Here is a 21,615-nt window from a genome sequence, read left to right as displayed (position 1 = left end):
TTAATCTGTGTTTCTCTCTTTATAGCTTTCCATTCCTCACTCTCTCTCTCTCTCTCTCTCCCTAAAATCTATCAATAAATAAAATTAACCAACCATACTTTGTTCTTTTTTTTTATCTGTCTTCAGTGAGCTCCCCAACTCTACCATACAGAGACCCTGTGACACGGGAAGGGGGAAGAGACCCCAGAACAGGAGTGGAACTTGAATGGTCACAGTCCACAACGGTCATCCTGTCCCTCTGGGGAACAGAGTTCAGGAACCCAGGTTCCCACGAGCCAGAGCTTGGGCTCGATTACGAAGTCGGCTGTGATGGGAGGGAGTGCCCTTCTTATTCAGAGCCTGGGAAGACATTTCATGCTGCCTCTTAGATGCTAAAATCCACCCCCTGATCATATAGGGGAAGCTACCCTGAGGATGACGTTTTCACTCCGAAAAGAGGCAAAAGCATTAGAGGGAAATGAACCCCTGACCATGCTGTCTGCCCACAATAGACCTGGACTTCCTGGGCATGAGACAAATGTCCTTATTCTTCCAGCCAGTTTGTATGTGTGTGTGTGTGTGTGTGGGGGGGGTTGTTGTTATATCCCAAATCATCCGAATGGTGTATGTGTGAAAATCAACCATCACCATTTGTACTCATACTCAGCTCCCCAAGAGACGTTTCTGAACTTCCTTTGCTCCGTGTTAGATCTCTCTCCTCCCCCATTGATTCCCTCCTCTTCTTCTCTCTAGAACCCAAACACATCTTGTTGTGACCAAAACTAAGGACCCACAGAAAGCGTGATGATGTTAGAATTTCCAGGTTTCCAAAAAAACAAGAGACCTTCTCAATTTTCTCGAAGCATGAAGAGTTTAGTATCAAAATGTCCATGTACACAAAGGGAACTGGCTTTCTTGGTGGCCTCTCAGCCACTTGTCCCAGCTCTGAGGGTTTTTAAGAAAGCTGGAACAAACAGTGCTTCTGGGGCTTATGACCTAGCAGTGGTTCTCAACCTTTCTAATGTCGTGACCCGGCAATACAGTTCCTCATGTGCGGTGACCCCAAACCAAAAAACAATTTTGGTGGCTACTTCATAACTGTAATTTTGCTACAGTTATGATTTGGAATGTAAATACCTGATATGCATTATGTATTTTCCGATGGCTTTAGGCGACCCCGCCGGGGTCGCAACCCACAGGTTGTGAACCGCTGACCTAATGGTTTTTCCAAAGACTGGGTACTCTGTTTATGCCCTCAGCAGAAGAAATTGGTACCCCCAGACTCTCATGGGACCCAGCAATGATCGCTCTATGAATTCCCCCTGTATCATTGCCTCTGTCTGAGCATCTTCCATCCCAATCTGAAAGACAAAAGAAATGACGGGTGTGTGGTTCGATGAGGCAAAGCTCTGAGACCACCAATCACCGTGTAGATGGGCTGGCAGTAACTTAGTTCAATTTTCTGTGGTCAGAGTGTTTCAGCCCTAGGGCATAGGGCATAACCATCTATGTTCACTCAAACACTACCATTTATTGAATTGTTAAGTAGGTACTTTGGGTTAGATTCCATTTGAAACTTGGGTCATAAGTAAAATAATCATATAGTGTTTTCTTAGAAATAGGGATGACTGTGCCAATAGATTCAAATAAAGTTGTAAAAAAAAAAAGAAAGCCCAAGGTGAGAGAATAAAAGTGACGTGGTATGTGGAGGGTGGGGTGGAGCACATGTGTCATACATGGTAGGCAGGTACGCCACTCTGGGCTGTGTGAGTCAATATCTAAATGAGATGTGGGAGTGAATTCTTAAATATCGGGAGGAAAAGTATTGGAAGGGAACCCCCAATACTTTGGAGGTATTGGAATTTCACCCCCTGGTGAAAATGTTTTGGGTCAATAATGTACTTCGTTGCTTGGAGAATATCTCATAAGTGAGTGGGCTAATGGTGAGGCAGAGAACAGGGAAAAGGTAGGAGATCTGGACAAATGGGAGAGTTGGAATCTCCATGTCCCCAGCAGTGGCTTAATGGGTGGCTATTCTCCTCAGAGGGGGTTCAAGTGGACATCCTCTAGCTTGACCTCTTTGGTACAGGGAACTGAGCTCCATGTCTTAGTTTTCCAAGTCTCACAGAGTAGCGTTACTCACCCCATTTCTTCCTATTGGAGCCCATCAAAGGGGTTTAGTTCTTTCTTCTTTCATTCTGGGTTCTTACCTGTGGCTATGACGTCACTTTCCCACCTTTTCCTCCTGATGCACCTCACGCTGCATCTGGAAGAAGCTCCGACAGCAACCTGAAGACACGGCATGAGTATTGCATGCCTCTTGCAACCAGAGCTTAACTCATCGCATTCCCAGGGAAAACCTCACACCTTCCACTACCACCCGGTGTATACCAGGTACTCAGGGACTCTTGGTGGCTGACAATGTCTCTGTCTTCAGCAGGACTGAGCCTGACCCTCAGCTGAGCCCCTGGTCATTCTTGCAGCCCCACTGCCCTGCAGGTTGGGTGAGGTTTCTCCTTTGCCCACTGACAGAGATCATTTCCTGAAATTTTAACTAGGTTGAATTCACCATGAGCTTTAATTTTTATTAGGTTTTTGTATTATAATAAAAATCATTCATCTTTGTTCTCAGTTCCTGATTTTAATATTCCTAAATCCCTCCTGAGTGGTGATGAGTGTCTTTTGTACTCTAATGAGATGACTCGAGGAAGAGGGGGAACTTCAAGATGGGGGACAGGTTACCAGAAAGACCAAGTCATGACTAGAGGGTTGACATTTTCAGCCTTATTCTTGGCCTTCCCTGGGAAGAAAAAGGATCTAGAGGTTGAGTGAGAGTACCAGTAGCTGATGATTTAGTCAATTGAGGCCAGGTACTGAAACTACTATAAGAACCTCTAGGCCCTGGCCGGTTGGCTCAGCGGTAGAGCATCGGCCTGGCGTGCAAGAGTCCCGGGTTCGATTCCCGGCCAGGGCACACAGGAGAAGCGCCCATCTGCTTCTCCACCCCTCCTCCTCTCCTTCCTCTCTGTCTCTCTCTTCCCCTCCCGCAGCTGAGGCTCCATTGGAGCAAAGATGGCCCAGGTGCTGGGGATGGCTCTGTGGCCTCTGCCTCAGGCGCTAGAATGGCTCTGGATGCAACAGAGCGACGCCCCAGACGGGCAGAACATCGCCCCTGGTGGGCGTGCTGGATGGATCCCGGTCAGGCGCATGCGGGAGTCTGTCTGACTGCCTCCCCGTTTCCAGCTTCAGAAAAATGAAAAAAAAAAAAAAAAAAAAAAAAAAAACCTCTAAAGAACAAGGTCTGGCTGGTAGAGCACATTGCTTTGCTGGGAGGCTGGCACACCCTAAGAGGACCAGGAGATCATATAGTGCACCACAAAACCTCTCCTACGAGGCTGTTCCTGAGTTGTATCCTTGACAATAAACCAATAATCCTGCTCTCCTGCATTCTGTAAGTTGCTCTAGCGAGTCATACAGCTGAGTAGGGATTTGTGGGAAGTTCTAAATTCATAGTCCAGCTAAGTAGAAGCCAGGGCTCCCAGGGGACCCCACTTGTAGCTGGCATCTGACCTGAGGACAGTCCTGTGGGACTGAACCCCTAACCTGTGGGTCTGCATTGACTTTAGGTAGCTGGAGCCAGAAATGACTTGAATTCTTGGATATCCAGTTGGCCTTGCAGAACTGAACTGTTGGTTTTTGTCCTTGGAAAAACCATACAATTCTCACAGAACATCTTATGAGCTCAGTGTTCTTAACTTTCCCCCTGTCGAAACTTCAGGGCTAATTCTTGGAAGATTGTTAGCACGACAGTAGGGAGGTATTATCTAGGTAAGCTTTCGCTCTGGAAACTCGAGCTCGGCAGAGCAAGATGGGGCCATGATGGGGCTGAGTTCCGAGTGGCTGCGCCTGCCTCGGGTGTTGGTATTTGGCTCAAAGCAGCCAGAGGTGAAATAAGCCAGAGTGAGATGGAGCCCCAGGCCAGAGGGAGCGCTAAGAATCAAAGCCGGTAAACACCAGAGCAGCATGTGCGGCCAGGGAGCCAGAAGTCGTCCGAACCAAGGGGCAGGCTCTAGGCTAGGACTCGCACTGAAAGACCCAGCCTGGGACTGGCAGGCACAGAGGATGAACAGTGGTGCCCACAGCCCCAGGGAAGCTTCATGTCCCTTTTATTTGTTAATGAAAGCCATTGGTAACCACTTTAACTTAAGGAATCAGGGTACTGAAACGGGTGCCTGTTGTCCCCCTCACAGCACTGGAGAGAATCAGGACTGTAGGGAAGCAGGAGACTAAGCGATGTTTTCCTGCAGGATAAACACAGCCAGTTGCGCTTGACCTCTGAGTTGGCGGCGCCACACGCGGGCCTTTGGCACGCTTGGCACGCGCATGCCTGAGGGCGGCCACCGTGGCTGCGCCGGGGCGTCTTATCCAGAAGGAGGCCTGCTGCTCTCCTCACCCATGGCGGAGGCATCCGTGGTGCCCCGTGGTGCCCAGCGTGGCTGCGGGCGCAGACTGCCAGCAGGCAGAACGTTTCCGCCTTGCAGTGCAAGGTGGAGCAGCGTGTGGCTAAGCAGGCTTGCTTAAGGGCAGGACCGGCCAGAACCAGCGCTGCCAGGGCCCCTCCTGTCCATGCGCCCCATGCTCCAGCGCAGCGGGGACATCTGCCTGTTGAGAGACTGCCTCATCGTAATTCCTCAAATCTCGGTTGCTCACCTAGAAATAAAGCCAGACCATCAGAGTAAGGAAGCCCTGTTCTCATCCCTGCAATCCATTTCCACTCGTGTTCATTCTACTCTTTATCCAGTTGCATGCCCCCTCCCTTGTCTCCAAACATTGTCCTTAGCGCATCAAGTCTGGTCCAAGGGAACTTTTCTCTGAGCACCCCTAACCTAAGCGGTGATAGGTCAGCAGATTCCCGTATGTGCTCACAGACCAGAAAAAGTTTCAGCAGGTACCTGTGTTAATAAGCAGCACAGAGGGCGCTGGCGTTTTGCTGCTTGAGTGGCATGGAGACAACGGAAGGGGCAGGAAATCGCTCGCCCAAGGATGCGAAGTCGCTCCGTTCGTTGGCAGAGCCTGGAGCAAAAGCCAAGACTCTCACCCCGCCGCTTGCCCACTTCACCAGGTGGTCTGGTCGTCGCCGGTGGGAAAACAGAACCTCCTTTTCCTAGAATGGAAAAATATGTACCTATACCTGAGACCATTTTGGTAGTTTTGTTGTTATCACTACTGCAATTCTAGCACATGAATACTTTATGGGGGGGGGTGCAAAAGCCTATGCCCCCCATCATTCACCGCCCCCCAGGTGGTATCTGTGGTCCCCCAGCAGAGTCCAGAGGTGGCCTATTGAGTCGGCGTCGGAATCAAGCCCACTTCTCACCCTCTCACTCAGTCGTCACGAAGGAACCTTTCTTCAAATGTAGGTTGCATTAGGCAAAAGTGCCAGTGTGTTTGAAATTAAGTCACTCCGGGATGATTGAAAATAGGACGCCTGAGCTTCCGTCGGGGTTCCTATGCGAATGGGGCGTCATACAAAATCAAGCCGTATTGTGTTATGGGGAACGGCTTTGTGCTCATATTTGGAACAACAGGGTCCCGCTGAGAGCCCTTCAGGGGTATGAATGGTATGTGGAGTGTGTCAGAGTTTTCCAGGAAGGGGGCCGCACCACCTTGACTGCACGAACAATAGTTTAGGGTCGGGAGGGAGATGGCTGAATTAAAGTGACATTTTTTTTCCCCATTATTCTTCAGGTTTTGAGCTGCAGTTGAATGAGAACCTAGGGACCATCATGCCTGGGCGTGTAGCACTTACCTTCTCCTTGTTCGTGGGCAGGGCCACACGCAGTGCGTCGTGGGAAGAGAGGATTGGGCTGGCAGCCCCATGGTGGAGACCTGCTGTTCTGCTCCCCAGCTGTTGTGGCTTCTTCGTCTATAAAACATTGACGTAAGATCAGCTGACTTAAAGATGTTGCTGCCAATAAAGAAAGAGACAGAGCTTGTGAAAGATTATGGTGCCCAGGAAGGAAAAGAGTCAGCCCGAGCTATAGAACGGGCAGGAGGTACAGAAAGTGGAGGTCAGTCTTCTGTGTCAGTTCTCTGGGCCACCACACAGAGAGGACTGGGGGCTGACCGGAGCTGACAGCCATCTACGGTCTCCCAGCTCCGGAGGCTGCAAGTCCCCGAGCAAGATGGCAGCAGGAGTTCCTTCTGCGGCCCCTCCCCAGGCAGATGGTGGTCTCCACTTGACCTCTTCCCCATGCGGGCGTGCCCCTGGTGTCTCCTTGTGTGTCCACACTTCTTCTGAAGGACACCCGCCAGACTGGGCCAGGGGCCATGCCAGGGACCTCATTTAACCCCTCTTTAGAGGTTCTCTCCAGATTCAGCCACACGGTAAGGTCCTGGAAGAAAGGACTTCAACCTGGGAGTTTGGAGGGGATACAAGTCAGCTCAGAACAACCCTGTTTTGAAGTGATTTACTTTGGAATCATATAAATATGTTATGCATTTAAAAGCAAGTTAAATAAAAACTTAGCGGTGTAATTTCTAAACATAACTTTTTTTTTTTTAATTTACAGTGCGTTTTCGACCCTATATATTATTTTCACTTCAGAGAGATATCTACCTACATTTGGTAACACCTCCTCCCACCAAATCAAAACCTGGGTCAGCACTACAAAATCAAACATACTGATGTTTCTGTGGAATTAAAAAAGTATGAAGATTCACTAAGGTGAAATAAATGAGGGCCATGAATAGTCTCCCATCGACTCTGGTCATGAATGGTAACCTAACGGGTTCAGGCTCAGTTCGGTTTTGCTGTCAAATATATTATAAAAAAATTTTGGTCTTTAGACCCTTTGACCTTTTGGTCTTTAGTAAAGAGATTCTGGCGTAATATTTAATTTTTTTTTTTTTTTTAAAAAGCAAGTTACAAAAATATGCACACAGTATGTTAACATATATATAAATTATTTGAAAACATGCTTAACAACGTAATATATTTTACGGCAGCAACATGCAGAGTTAAACTTTTGTCATAGATGCTCAAGGGACTGATGATCGCTCAGTTGAGGCGAGTAGCTGCTTCTGGGAGAGAAAGTGAACAAGACTGGTGGTATAGGTGACCGGGAGACTTCCACTGCATTTGTAATGTCTTATCGTTGATGTTGTTGTTGTTTAAATAAAAAGACAAAGGGAAGAGGGGTCTCCTCACAAACTATGTCACTGTCATTAAAAGAAACAGAAGTATTTAATCAAATGGAAAAACAACAGAAATGAGTTCTCCAGACAGAAGAGAAAAATGACTTGATTTTGGGTGATGGGCATACCACACAATCAACTGTTCAAATGTTATAGAGATGGTCACCTGAAACCAATGTACTCTTATTGATCAATGTCACCCTATTCAATTTAATTTCTAAATTAAATAAAAATATTAAAGAAAAAGAGAGGAGAGGATGAAAGTCTAGTAAGTGTGTCGGGGCCGACCTTGTCCAAGACGGAAGGATGTCTATCTACATGGCGAGGGGCGGGTTTCTTGTTGGACGGCTGACTGACGGGGACACTGGAAGGTGGGGCTGGGAATGGAAGGAAAGAAGTTACCATCTTGAAGGGGATGGGGACCCAGGAAACGACAGAGTCAAATTCATGACTTTCTGATGATTCTGCTGATAGACAAGTAACTGACAGATCCTGGAGACACGGGCTGGGGAGACAGCTCCTGCTACTTACGTGCCTTTGGGTGGCAGACTCTTTTTATACACATCCTCTTTTTAGATCTTCCAAAAATGACTCTGAAGTAGGCCAGGACAAACGCTATTTCTACAGCTTGGGAACAGAAAATCAAACTTGAAAGGTTACATACCTTGCTCAGAGTGACGCGGAGAGAACAGGCAGATTCCGGTCTTCCGGTACGAGCCAATGTTCTTTCTTCTTCCCCCACAGTTGTCATCCCAACAGGAGGACAAAGAAATAATTAGGGATGCCTTTGAGATCCTTTGCTTGACTGCCAAGAATGATGGTTGATCTAATTTTTCCCCACCAAATGACAGAAAAAATTCTGTTGAAAATTTTAGATAAAAAATAAAACAAAAAAACCTTACAAGAGAATCCACTTCTTATCTCAGAGCTTGTCCAGGTAGAAAGACAACAGGCGTGAAGTGGACCAGAATCCCGGGCCTGACCTAAGCTAACCTGCTCACTCACACTCAGCGGAAAGCCAGGCTCAGGGGGAAGAAGGGATGAGGCCGAGTGGGATTCAGAAGGCAGCTGTCTTTATTCCGAGTCCAGGTTTCCAAGTAAAGGCCAAAGGTTGATAAATCATGAACTCAAGGTAAGTAAGAAAATCATGTCTAAGGAAAGTGAAGAGAAGATGGCCTCAGGAACAGGAGTGAGAACACAGACCTCAGTGAGCAGATGTAAGATCAGGGATCCGTGAAAGAGATGACGTGCACGCACAAGGACAAACAGAAGCTCTGGCTGTCCATGGGGAACGTGTGTTCAAGTTCAACCTGAGCAGGAAATACACTCTCCCGGGCCGTGCTTAAAACCAAACAAGACAAAACAAAACGTCTGTCTCCGTTTAAGGATTGTACATATCTGAAGTATAGATTATACATGTTGGAGATCAAGTCTGTGCCTTTATAATTGATTACATTGAATAGTTTAAGATCAATCATCATGAACAATTAATTGATAAATTATGATCCTTTAATCTTCGCTGCCAGCTCCTTTTTAAGAGCTGAGGGAGGATGTGTGTTAATTAACATCAAATGGTCAGTTCCGTGCATCATATAAAATGTCCTGGAAGCCACTTGGTGTTCCTCACAAACCCAATTGATTTCCTCCACTGGTAGGCTCAGCCGCGCACCTGCCACAATGCACAGGGAGGTAAACCGCGTGCAGACAAGTTATGTGTAGGATTAGCTAACACGCATTACCTGTTTGAGGCTGGGCACAAGGAGATCCACCAGGAGAAGTGTCAGTCACTCATTCTGCAGCTCTGCGGAGCCTCTACGGAGGACATGGAAGCTGACCACAGTCCCGGCCCACACAGGACCCACAGTGACGAAGGACAAGCTACACGCCAGGAAGACCCAGTCAGAGGAGGACTCAATGGCACAGGAAGGCAGAGAGAACGCGGCAGGTGCGCACAGCGCCCTCCTTTCTGGGCGCCAGCTCTCACTGTCCCCCTGGTCCTTCTCTGATGTCCAACCTTGGAAACTCCCTCTTCCCAAGCCTGACTTCGGTGTTGGGACAGCATCTCCAGCCTCCTGCCTTGCGGTCCTGAAGGAGGGCCTCGTGGACTCTTTGGCCCACTGGGAAGACACTTACTTACAGTGAACAAAAACGAAGACTAGGAGGATGCCACAGATGCCCTCAAAATTTCCCTTACCACAAAAGCACATTTTCAGGAAAAAAAAAATTGTTCTCTTTCTGTGAGTCAGTCAGGGCTTCCATGTCTTATTCTAACATCCATGAATGTCAGAAAGACCAACCATCATGTTCTCTTGGAGACTTGAAAAATAATTTAAGCCACACATCCCTAATAATGAAGAGATAGTAAACCTTTCCTCTAGGAAAGGTTATTATAAATATTATCTTTATGTTTATTCAGTTGTACAAAAACATGTGCAATCATGAAGGTTTAATATCCGCGTGGAGCAGAGGTTATTGCCAAGGCATAACATCGAGTGTGTATATGAACCAATCCGACTTCCACGTGGACTGTTTCTCAGCATCAGAGAGCTCTCCCCTGTGTCCTGCAGACTTCCCGTCTCTTCTGTTCTGAAACCCTGATTTGATTGCCTTTCTCTGAATTGTTAATGAATCAATTTTCTCATTAAAAAAAATGCTGAAAAAATTAAATAAGTAAATAAAAATTTTTTAAATGTGCTACTTAAAAACATGCAGGATGGTTGAGATTGTGCATAACGTTTCGTGTGTTTCGAATGGGGTTGAAATACGAAGGTTCTACATAGTGATGCTCTGGGTGGGTCTGAGCACGTATGTGTGTGATCTGTGCACAACTGCATTCTAAGGTTTTCTGAAACCATCCACTGAGAGCAGCAGAGTGTCAGGCTCCCATCTTTGTGGGGATTGTTGACACACAGCCGGGGAGAGAGAATGTGGGAGGAGCTGACTTGAGGGACTCTTTTTGCTATTCTTCTCCTCTACGCAGTCCTGGGGAAGAGCAAACCCAAGGTGCCCATCTGTGGTTTGGAGTTAGTCCCTAGACACCCGATTTGGGGGCCTGAGGTCATTCCGAATAGTTGTGTTGGAATATGGCTGCTTCCTTCCCAGTGCCAGCGCCAACAGCCCTGGGCAGGAGGAGGCGCGATTGGAGAGGCAGAGGGCGGAGGCAGAGGCCGGAGGGAGGAGTGGAGCAGGGGTCCCCAAACTACGGCCCGTGGGCCACATGCGGCCCCCTGAGGCCATTTATCCGGCCCCCGCCGCACTTCCGGAAGGGGCACCTCTTTCATTGGTGGTCAGTGAGAGACGCAAAGCATGGCATCGCTCACATACAGTACTGCTTCCAGTGACGTGGGATGCACGCCTCATGGCTCCGGAAGCACGTCACATCACTTGTTACATCTGGCAGTGACAAATATGGAACCGAACATTGACTATTTCATTAGCCAAAAGCAGGCCCGTAGTTCCCATTGAAATACTGGTCAGTTTATTGATTTAAATTTACTTGTTCTTTACTTTAAATATTGTATTTGTCCCTGTTTTTTTTTTTTTTTTACTTTAAAATAAGATATGTGCAGTGTGCATAGGGATTTGTTCATAGTTTTTTTTTATAGTCTGGCCCTCCAATGGTCTGAGGGACAGTGACTGGCCCCCTGTGTAAAAAGTTTGGGGACCCCTGGAGTGGAGTTTGGGAGAAGTGAAGGAAGCCGAGGCCGGCACCGCCCACGTGCAGCCGGCTGGACCTCAGAGGGGACGGAACCACGGTGGCCCACACTGCCTTACGCCTTGGACACACTGTGCCTGGGTTTCCACCGTGCAAAGCTAAGGCCTAGGCTTCAAGGATAGAGTCTGGAGTGGGAGAACCAACCCCGGACTGTCACCAGAGACCGCTTTTATTTCGCTTAGCGGGATAACGTGTCTTCTCCCGGGTCATAGCCAATTGGGACCGCCCATTTCGGGGCTTCAAGTGAGTTTGTAAGGCTGGTGAGTGAGAATCATCAAAGTCCCTTCTGGTAGACAGAATGACGCCCCCTCCTCGAAGATGTCCCCATCCTGATCTTGGAAACCTGTGACCATGGCGATTTACATGGCAGGAATGATTGGATGAAGAATCTTGAGATGGAAAGAGGGTCCCGGATGTTGCAGGTGAGCCCGGCACGGTGACGGGTTCTTAGAAGGGAAGCAGGAAGGTTAAGAGAGAGCAGGTGATGTGTCACGGAGGCAGAGGGACAGGAGATAGGGCAGAAGCAGGTCAGAGTACCAGCACTGCTGGATGGGCCACAAGTCAAGGGACATGGGTGGCCTCCAGAAGCTGGAATTCTCAGAAGGAGCACAGTGCCCCCACCTTGAACTCAGGAATTCTTTTTTTTTTTTTTTTTTTTTTTTTTTTTTTTTTTCATTTTTCTGAAGCTGGAAACAGGGAGAGACAGTCAGACAGACTCCCGCATGCGCCCGACCGGGATCCACCCGGCACACCCACCAGGGGCGGTGCTCTGCCCCCCAGGGGGCGATGCTCTGCCCATCCTGGGCGTCGCCATATTGCGACCAGAGCCACTCCAGCGCCTGAGGCAGAGGCCACAGAGCCATGCCCAGCGCCCGGGCCATCTTTGCTCCAATGGAGCCTTGGCTGCGGGAGGGGAAGAGAGAGACAGAGAGGAAAGCGCGGCGGAGGGGTGGAGAAGCAAATGGGCGCTTCTCCTATGTGCCCTGGCCGGGAATCGAACCCGGGTCCTCCGCACGCTAGGCCGACGCTCTACCGCTGAGCCAACCGGCCAGGGCTGAACTCAGGAATTCTGACCTCCGGAACGATCAGGTAATACATATGCCAGGGGTCCCCAAACTTTTTATACAGGGGGCCAGTTCACTGTCCCTCAGACCATTGGAGGGCCAGACTATAAAAAAACTATGAACAAATCCCTATGAACACTGCACATATCTTATTTTAAAGTTAAAAGAAAAAAACCAGAACAAATACAATATTTAAAATAAAGAACAAGTAAATTTAAATCAACAAACTGACCAGTATTTCAATGGGAACTATGCTCCTCTCACTGACCACCAATGAAAGAGGTGCCCCTTCCGGAAGTGCAGCGGGGGCCGGATAAATGGCCTCAGGGGGCCGCATGTGGCCCGGGGGCCGTAGTTTGGGGACCCCTGACATATGCGTTGCTTTGAGCCACGGACTTCACAAGAACTTGCGGTAGCCGAACCAGGACACTCACAGCCCCTCTTCAGGGTCCGCATCTGGACGGCTCCTCCTACTGGACAGGAGGGCTGAAAAAATTCAGCCAGGGCAGAGGATAGGTGACACTGCTTCTTGACATTTCATTCTCCATTTTCCTGAAGTTGATTGGTCTTCAAGTGGCATGTCCCACTTGGAAACCACTGGCGCTGGGACCCGCCTTACCCCTCTGTCAGACTTCGATTACAAGAATTGATTTGCTACTAAAGTAACTGATAACTAGGAATGTCCTCTGTGCTTGCCTCGGACAACCATCTCGCCATTTATAGCCCTACCATCACCCTGCTCTTCCAGTGGTCAGAGCACGTTTGCAAAATGGGACAGAGGAGCGCTTGCCCCCTCCCATAGCTACAGTGGTGGGGGGAGGGTTGCGTGGGGGGGGGGGGGGGTTGGGAGAGAGCTCTCACACCGGCTTCCTGCTTACCTATCAGCATCTTGGCCCACAGCCAAAGCATTCAGCTTATAATAATCACTGGCAGCCGTCCAGAGCCTTTTAGAAAATAAGAAAGGCAGAAAAGAATGAAGAGAGGAGAAGAGGAAAGAAAAATGAATTCAAGTGGAATGAAACGGCTCAGGAAGAGGACAGCAAAATCATCATTACTGAGTTTTCATTTTTAAAAAAAAAGAAAGAAAGAAAATGACACACAACATGTTTTTTTTAACACCCTCTGTTTGGATCTTATTCCACGGTCTATGATTTGATTGAAGAGAGTACCTTACCTTCCGAAACCAGAGTGTCACCATAGCTCGCTTTATGGTGATGTCATAAAAATGAAACAACAAAGCAAAAATAATAAATAAATAAAGGTAAACAAAACAAAAACCCACCAAAATGATTTGGTCACGAGCTTTGTTGGTCTGACTCAGAGGCCAGGGTCATATGTTCAATCTTGGTCATATTAAGCTCAGAAAACATGCCGGGCTGATCGGACAGCAGAGACCCCCGGTCAGAGGGGCGTGGCCGGAGTGGTGGATGGGGCGCCGGCCCGGGAGGAAGCACCTTTGTTTGAACTGAGCATCTTTCCCTGCCAGGCACGTGAGACACACACAGCATCAGACAACCCCCACAGTTACCGCCGGAGACGGGAATTGTCGTGTCTGCTTCCATCTGAGGACAGAGAAGCTGGCAGGGAAGGATGACTTCCCTACGTCACATATCCACCCAAGGCTGCGGCCGGTGCCTGAGCCCAGAATACAGTCCTGGTCTGTCCCCTGAACTCTCGGCTATGCATTCAGTATCTTTCAGCCTCATTCAGGTTTCTGGGTTATTTAAGAAAAATCTTGGCCCTGGCCCATTGGCTCAGTGGTAGAGCATCGGCCTGGCATGTGGATGTTCCTTGTTCAATTTCCGGTCAGGGCACACAGGAGAAGCGCCCATCTGCTTCTCCCACCCTTCCCCTCTCGCTTCTCTCTCTCTCTCTCTCTCTCCTCCCCTCCTGCAGCCATGGCTTGATTGGAGAGAGTTGGCCCCAGGCACTGAGGATGGCTCCATGGCATCCGCCTTGGGCCCTGAGAAGAGCTCAGTAGGAGCTATGGATCAAGGGCCCCAGATAGGCAGAGCATCGCCGCCCAGTGAGCCTGCCGGGTGGATCTCAGTCTGGGTGCATGCGGGAGTCTCTCTCTGCCTCCCCTCCTCTCACTGAGTTTAAATAAAGGAAAGAAAAAGAAAAATCTTTCGGGAGTTTCATAGATTGGCACTCTGAGACTCTATGCTGTAGGGAGAGGGGCCAAGGACCTGAAAACTAAAAGTCCCCATGACTTATACAGGGTTTGGGAATAAAAATAAAATACCCACCTTCCTCCCCCCCCCCCCTAGAAACCCTAAAAATGGCCAGTGGGCTAGCAATCTCCTTAGCTGACCATTGTCACTGGCCTGTGTGGGAGTCTAGTGGGCTAGCAGTCTCCTTAGCTGACCGTTGTCACTGGGCTGTGTGGGAGTCCAGTGGGATAACAGTCTCCTTAGCTGACCGTTGTCACTGGGCTGTGTGGGAGTCCAGTGGGCTAGCAGTCTCCTTAGCTGACCATTGTCACTGGGCTGTGTGGGAGTCCAGTGGGCTAGCAGTCTCCTTAGCTGACCGTTGTCACTGGGCTGTGTGGGAGTCTAGTGGGCTAGCAGTCTCCTTAGCTGACCATTGTCACTGGGCTGTGTGGGAGTCTAGTGGGCTAGCAGTCTCCTTAGCTGACCATTGTCACTGGGCTGTGTGGGAGTCTAGTGGGCTAGCAGTCTCCTTAGCTGACCATTGTCACTGGGCTGTGTGGGAGTCTAGTGGGCTAGCAGTCTCCTTAGCTGACCATTGTCACTGGGCTGTGTGGGAGTCTAGTGGGCTAGCAGTCTCCTTAGCTGACCGTTGTCACTGGGCTGTGTGGGAGTCTAGTGGGCTAGCAGTCTCCTTAGCTGACCGTTGTCACTGGGTTGTGTGGGAGTCTAGTGGGCTAGCAGTCTCCTTAGCTGACCGTTGTCACTGGGCTGTGTGGGAGTCTAGTGGACTAGCAGTCTCCTTAGCTGGCCGTTGTCACTGGGCTGTGTGGGAGTCGGACTGAAAGGAACGAGGTCCATTCTGTAAAAATCAAGTTCAGAGAGAGACAGGTAAAACAGTGCAACTGAAAGCTCTTTGTAATAACAACAGCGTTAATAATGGGACCAACAGAATCTTGCCCGAAGACTGGCCATTTTCATTTCTGTAGAGGACGACAAAACACCGAGTGTTTTCTGTCCCAGTGTGAAGTGATCTTCGGACTTTGACTGCATCGGCGGTGTTAGCTGGGCAGAGCGGTATAGCCCAGGGCATTAATGACTGCAGCGAAGATGTGGAGATTTTATTTCGGTCCCGAGAAGAGGTGATAATAACCAAAGGTGATCGGAAGTTAACTGGGAGCTGGACGTCAGTGAACCTTCGCTGGCTGATCGCCGGTTGAGTATTCAGGAACCTCAGTGCTGGTCTGATGGACCACCAACACCAGAGATGAGTTTGGGAAGGTCACTTTGGCTCTGTGGGCCGGATTCTCCTTTGTCTGTGGATGGCCCATGAAGGGCTGAATTCACACTGGGCCATGGGCTTCCTGAGGACTGGAAGAGATGGACCACATGTCCTTCCACACAGCTTTCCATAAGGGAGGCAGGTGCATACATTCAAAATGAGGCGGCCAGTCTGAGAGCCGAGACATTGAGATGGAGAGGATGGGGACCAGCATGACTTCCTGGGGTTCCAGCTCGCTTGCAGACTCATTCTCCCGACCGCCCTGAGAGGTGAATAATAATCATTGTAAAAAAAAAAAAATAAAGACTGAGATCTGAAGAGGTTACATGACTTGTTTGACTTCAAAGAGACCATACAGCAGGGCTGAGATTCAAACCCAGAGCAGGGTCTGAGGCCTCTGTTCTTTTTAACTGTAAACCTTACTTCAAATTGAGAAACAAGGGGCCTGCTACCGTCCGTTGTGAAGACGAACGCGAAGGTGCACCAGGGAGCAGTCGGCTTCGAAGAGGGCGGAGGGTTCTTGCCGTCTCACCCCGAGAAAGGTCAAGATCTCATCCTGCCATCCGCTCACGGAAGGCCTGGGCCCCAGACAAGTGTCCCCGCTTAGGGCCCGGCCTCCTGCTCTGTTTCACGGAGCACTTGACACAGTGACACTCTGAAGCTTCGGTGCCCCACGTGCGTGGTCCCTGGGACCCACAGTGCCAACGTCACCTGGAGCGGGAGACCCGTGGGGTCCCCGGCCCCGCCCACACCTGCTGGGGCAGGATCTGCAGTTTCTCGCGACCCTGGGGAGAAACTGACGGCACATTCAAGTTTGAGGAGCTCAGGGAAAAGGCCCTTCTTCCCCTTCTCGTGTTCTGAGATCTCATGTGACGTCAAGGGTGCAGACAGAGGTCAACGCAAGAAGGCGAAAGGGCAGGAGAAGGAGATGACAGGAAGGAGAGGAAGCTGAGACCCTGTGACAGGGAGACCAACGAGACGGCGAGACACAGACATTCAAGGGGACGAAAAGGCCGAAAGCAAACACAAAGCAAAAGATACAGGAGGGGGAGAAAGAAGCTAAGGGGGTTGCCTCGGCCGCACGGCTCGATTGTTCAGAGCATTGTCCCGAAGCGCAGAGGTGGCCGGTTCGATCCCCGGTCAGGGCACCTCCAGGAACAGCTCCGTGTTCCTGTCTCTTTCTCTCTCCCCCACTTCCTCTCTCACTGAAATCAACAAATGAAAATATTTTTAAAAAGAAGAAGAGAAAGAGGGGTGTCAGAAAAACAGATGGGAAAAGAGAAAGACAAACAGAGAAGGAAGAACAGGAAGAAGGAGGTCAGCGGTCACTTGTCCGGGGCTGGACTCAGGGAGACGATGTCAGGACGGAGACCCGGGCATCCTGAGTGGCGGGGGGACGCTGGCAGACAGCAGGGTGACAGGATGTCTAAGGCTGGCGGTCAAGCAAAAGAGTCAGTGTCCAGCACGGTGACTTCTTGTGACTCTGCCGAACAGCTCATTCGTGTGGTTGATGAATCACTCAGGTCGGCTTTTCTGTTAATGAGAAAAATCCATATTGTCCATTCCTTCCACACGCATGCCTCCTTTCCTGGTGTGCGCCCAGTTATAAATTAGCCATTTACATTATTAATTTTTCCTGGATGACTCATGCTTCAGGAACCCGACCTCACGCTGTCTGGGAGAGTTCGATCTCTGTGGTCACCTGCGCTCTTGCATCCTGACGTGGGTTAACCCTTAAATCACACTGAGAACCGCCAGTTCTGCAGCCTCACCATGGTCCCTGGTCACTTTCCAAAGGCGGAGTGGGGCGGACAGGCCACTGAGGTAAGAATTTTATTATTTTATTTTATTTTGTTTCTTTACTGTTTCAGAGGCCGAGGATATGGGTAAGGGAATAAAGAGCTCACATTAAACCTTTGGGATATATTCTGGGGAAAACATCTATTTGTTTATTTTCTCTTGAACCAGGTTGTTGAACTGTCCTTTCCGTCCTTCAGCCCTGGGAGCGCATCAAGACAGGGGGGCTGGCCAGGCCTCGGGCCACTCCCTCTCTCAGCACCTTCTCTGCTTTACCCCGTGAATGTGAACGGATGATGGAGCCACCATTTACTCAGGTGTCGACGGGAAAAAGTGACACTCACCCACAGTCTTCTTGCTAGAATAAGAAATAATTTCCTTTATCTTAAAACAAGATAACAACTTTGCCAAGCTGAGTTCTAAAATTGAGTAAACAAATATTGGGTCATTTGACTGTCCTAAAGGAAATGTCACTAAAACTCTCAGAAGTCATTTTGTCATAGACAAATCAAAGGTCCCCCTGGGAAATTCTGGGGCCATGGGATCAGCTTGTTTGAAACATAAAAGCATAAGGGTGTGAATTACTTAGAGAGAAACTTCAGAAAGAGTTTCAAAACAGTGACTTGTCTCTCTAGCACAGGGGTCCCCAAAATTTTTACACAGGGGGCTAGTTCCCTCAGACCATTGGAGGGCCGGATTATAAAAAAAACTATGAACAAATCCCTATGCACACTGCACATATCTTATTTTAAAGTAAAAAAACAAAACAGGAACAAATACAATATTTAAAATAAAGAACAAGTAAATTTAAATCAACAAACTGACCAGTATTTCAATGGGAACTATGTTCCTCTCACTGACCATCAATGAAAGAGGTGCCCCTTCCGGAAGTGCAGCGGGGGCCGGATAAATGGCCTCAGGGGGCCGCATGCAGCCCGCGAGCCATAGTTTGGGGACCCCTGCTCTAGTGTCTCCATGTGGTTTTCACTTGTGTGAGACACAGGGCAGGCTTGAGCCACACAGGTTTAAAAGAAGTGAGTTCAGCCTGACCTGTGGGGCATAGTGAATAAAGCATCGACCTGGAACACTGAGGTCACTGGTTCAAAAACCCAGTCAAGGCACATATGAGAGTTGATGCTTCCTGCTCCTCCTCCTCCTCCTCTTCTCTCTTTTCTCTCTCTCTCTCTCTCTCTCTCCCCCCCCTTCTTTAAGATGAATAAATAAAATATTTAAAAATAAAATGAAATAAAAGAATATATAAAAGAGGTGAGTTCAGGTAAAGACCCGTATCTGACGTCAGAGGCAAAGACAAAGCCGTAGAGGATGAAGAATAATGGGGTGACCTAGTCCCCCCAGAGGGTCTTCTCTTCCCTCTCGCCCTCATGAACCCCATTTTCCCTCAAGGAAGCTTCCCTGCTGTTTCTGTATTCTGTGAGTGAAACATCTGGGTCCCCGCTGGAATTTAGATGCTGCAACTAAAGACTGTACTTTCAGGGATCATTTCTACAGTCCGTTTGTAGATGCTGAAACTATCTTCCAGTGCTATGGGTGTTAGGGGCGGAGCCTTTGGGAGGTGCTCGGGTGTGAGGGGGAAGCCCTAATGAATGGGATTCTTGCCCCGATGAGAGGGTTCCCAGACTCTTCCCCCAAGGCAAGATCTAAGGGGAAGGTGCCCGTCTGCCACCCGGAAGAGGCCACCCTACTGCCAGGCACCCTCATCTTGGACTTCCAGCCGTCTGAATTGTCATACATGAATTTCTGCTGTTTCTCAGCCAGCCAGCCTGGGCACTGATTGAAACTCACACCCATGTTGCACCCCTCCTGACCTTTGCAATTCCATTTCCCACCTTGAAGCGTTTTTGTCTCCTTCAACTTGGCAAACTTCAATCCATCTGTCAAGATCCAGTGTAACTATCACCTTCTCTGAATGGAGGTGGTATTTTTCCATTCACACCAGGTGAATACGGCTTCCCTGGGGCCAGGGGCTGTGTGAGGAGCTGGGGGAAGGCCAAGAGCCCCGAGGGGGACCTGGGGGACCCGTGTGAGCCCCTCTGTGTGCCGAGGACAGTCCAGGGTCATCCCTTGTATTCTCTCTGTTAGCTCAGACCCCTCTGAACAGAGAGCGCCTCTCCTTCCAGTCCCTCCGGAGTCGGAAGACTGCCTGGCATGTGGTCTGCATTGATTAATACTTTAAAATACATTTTTTAATATCTGTTGTATCTTCAAATCAAGTTGACTGCTTCTGTTTGCTGTTTTCTTGTGTGGCTTTGTTTGTAGAAGGGCATCGGAGCCAGATATCGACAACAACTCCCACTTGGGGGGGAAAAGGACTGCTCCCTTCCTCAACATTTTGAATCCAAATACTGTTACGTGCTTAACAATATACAATGAATAAGAAGGCATTTATTGGCTGCTTATGTTTTCTTCAAGGTAATATAAAGGAGTTGGTTGGGGAGTAGGATTCTGCAAAGGAATAGATAAACCCCCATCTCGTGGACATCCCGTTCATTCAGTTCCAAAGCCAAAGGCTAGTCCCAGTTCCCGGCTGGGCTGTAAAATGTCAGTCCCAGTCCCCCAGGAAGTTGCGACCCCAGTGGTGTTTTGTGCTCTACAATGTGAGATCCCAGATAGAGCCCTTGGTCACACTGACCCATCTGCCCCCGCCTGCTTCTGCAAGAGCTCCTCAGACGCCCTTGGACAGGGGTCCTAGCTGCCGCAAAAATATTTTTTGAAAATAAAGTGAGAAGAAAGGATGAATGAGCCCTCTGTCCAACCCCTCCCGGCAAGGTCAGAGAGGTGGGGATGAGGCCATGAGCTCTGGGCTCAAGGTGGCCTTGCCCAGCCCTCCGGTGGGCTCCCTGCCCGGGGATAATTTGGAAAGAGCCCTTGGCTCCTCTGAGTTGCCAGGGAAGCTATTCAAATACTTTGAGAAAGAGCCTGAGTGACTTAGGGGCCTCAGAAGGATTGCCTTTCCTTTTTGTTTGGTTTCAGTTACTACGCCTCTGACATTGCAGCATAGTCACCATTGACCCTGGGCCTGCTTTGTTCCCCACAATAGGATGGTGGTTCAGAGATGTCCCAGGAGGGGGTCCGGGTCCCCCAGGAAGAGCAGGGGAACACAAGTCACGGAAGGCGGTGGGCAGGGAACCGACATTCAGCCACGACGAAATCGCACAGGAGAACCGCTGCCGTTTCTGGGTCCCGGGAATCAATGAGGTCAACACGAGACCACTCCCATTTGTACCTTCCATGGAGATTGTGCCTTTTTTCCTGAATCAAAATCCACCGCCTGGCTTGTTGTTGTTTTCTTTCCTTTTCTTTCTTTTCTTCTTCCTTTTTTTTTTATCTTCTTTAATGCTAAAACAGAGAAAATTCAAGAGTGCTCACTCAACAACCAACACATCGGGGCTGTCTACCTGTCCAGTGATCTGTCCTGTGGTTTGGTTGGTGTAGGGTATTAGAAAGGACATAGGTCCTCTCCTCTCTCTGTCCTCTGTTTTGGTTGGTGTAGGGTATTAGAAAGGACAAAGGTCCTCTCCTCTCTCTGTCCTGTGGTTTGGTTGGTGTAGGGTATTAGAAAGGACAGAGGTCCTCTTCTGCTCTCTGTCCTGTGGTTTGGTTGGTGTAGGGTATTAGAAAGGACAGAGGTCCTCTTCTGCTCTCTGTCCTGTGGTTTGGTTGGTGTAGGGTATTAAAAAGGACATAGGTCCTCTCCTCTCTCTGTCCTCTGTTTTGGTTGGTGTAGGGTATTAGAAAGGACAAAGGTCCTCTCCTCTCTCTGTCCTGTGGTTTGGTTGGTGTAGGGTATTAGAAAGGACAGAGGTCCTCTTCTGCTCTCTGTCCTGTGGTTTGGTTGGTGTAGGGTATTAGAAAGGACAGAGGTCCTCTTCTGCTCTCTGTCCTGTGGTTTGGTTGGTGTAGGGTATTAGAAAGGACAGAGGTCCTCTTCTGCTCTCTGTCCTGTGGTTTGGTTGGTGTAGGGTATTAGAAAGGACATAGGTCCTCTCCTCTCTCTGTCCTGTGGTTTGGTTGGTGTAGGGTATTAGAAAGGACAGAGGTCCTCTTCTGCTCTCTGTCCTGTGGTTTGGTTGGTGTAGGGTATTAGAAAGGACAGAGGTCCTCTTCTGCTCTCTGTCCTGTGGTTTGGTTGGTGTAGGGTATTAGAAAGGACAGAGGTCCTCTTCTGCTCTCTGTCCTGTGGTTTGGTTGGTGTAGGGTATTAGAAAGGACATAGGTCCTCTCCTCTCTCTGTCCTGTGGTTTGGTTGGTGTAGGGTATTAGAAAGGACAGAGGTCCTCTTCTGCTCTCTGTCCTGTGGTTTGGTTGGTGTAGGGTATTAAAAAGGACATAGGTCCTCTCCTCTCTCTGTCCTCTGTTTTGGTTGGTGTAGGGTATTAGAAAGGACAGAGGTCCTCTCCTCTCTCTGTCCTG

Source organism: Saccopteryx leptura, chromosome 6 (genome assembly GCF_036850995.1).
Source record: "Saccopteryx leptura isolate mSacLep1 chromosome 6, mSacLep1_pri_phased_curated, whole genome shotgun sequence".
NCBI classification, from domain to species: Eukaryota; Metazoa; Chordata; class Mammalia; order Chiroptera; family Emballonuridae; genus Saccopteryx; species Saccopteryx leptura.
Note: the sequence above shows the minus strand (reverse complement) of the source record.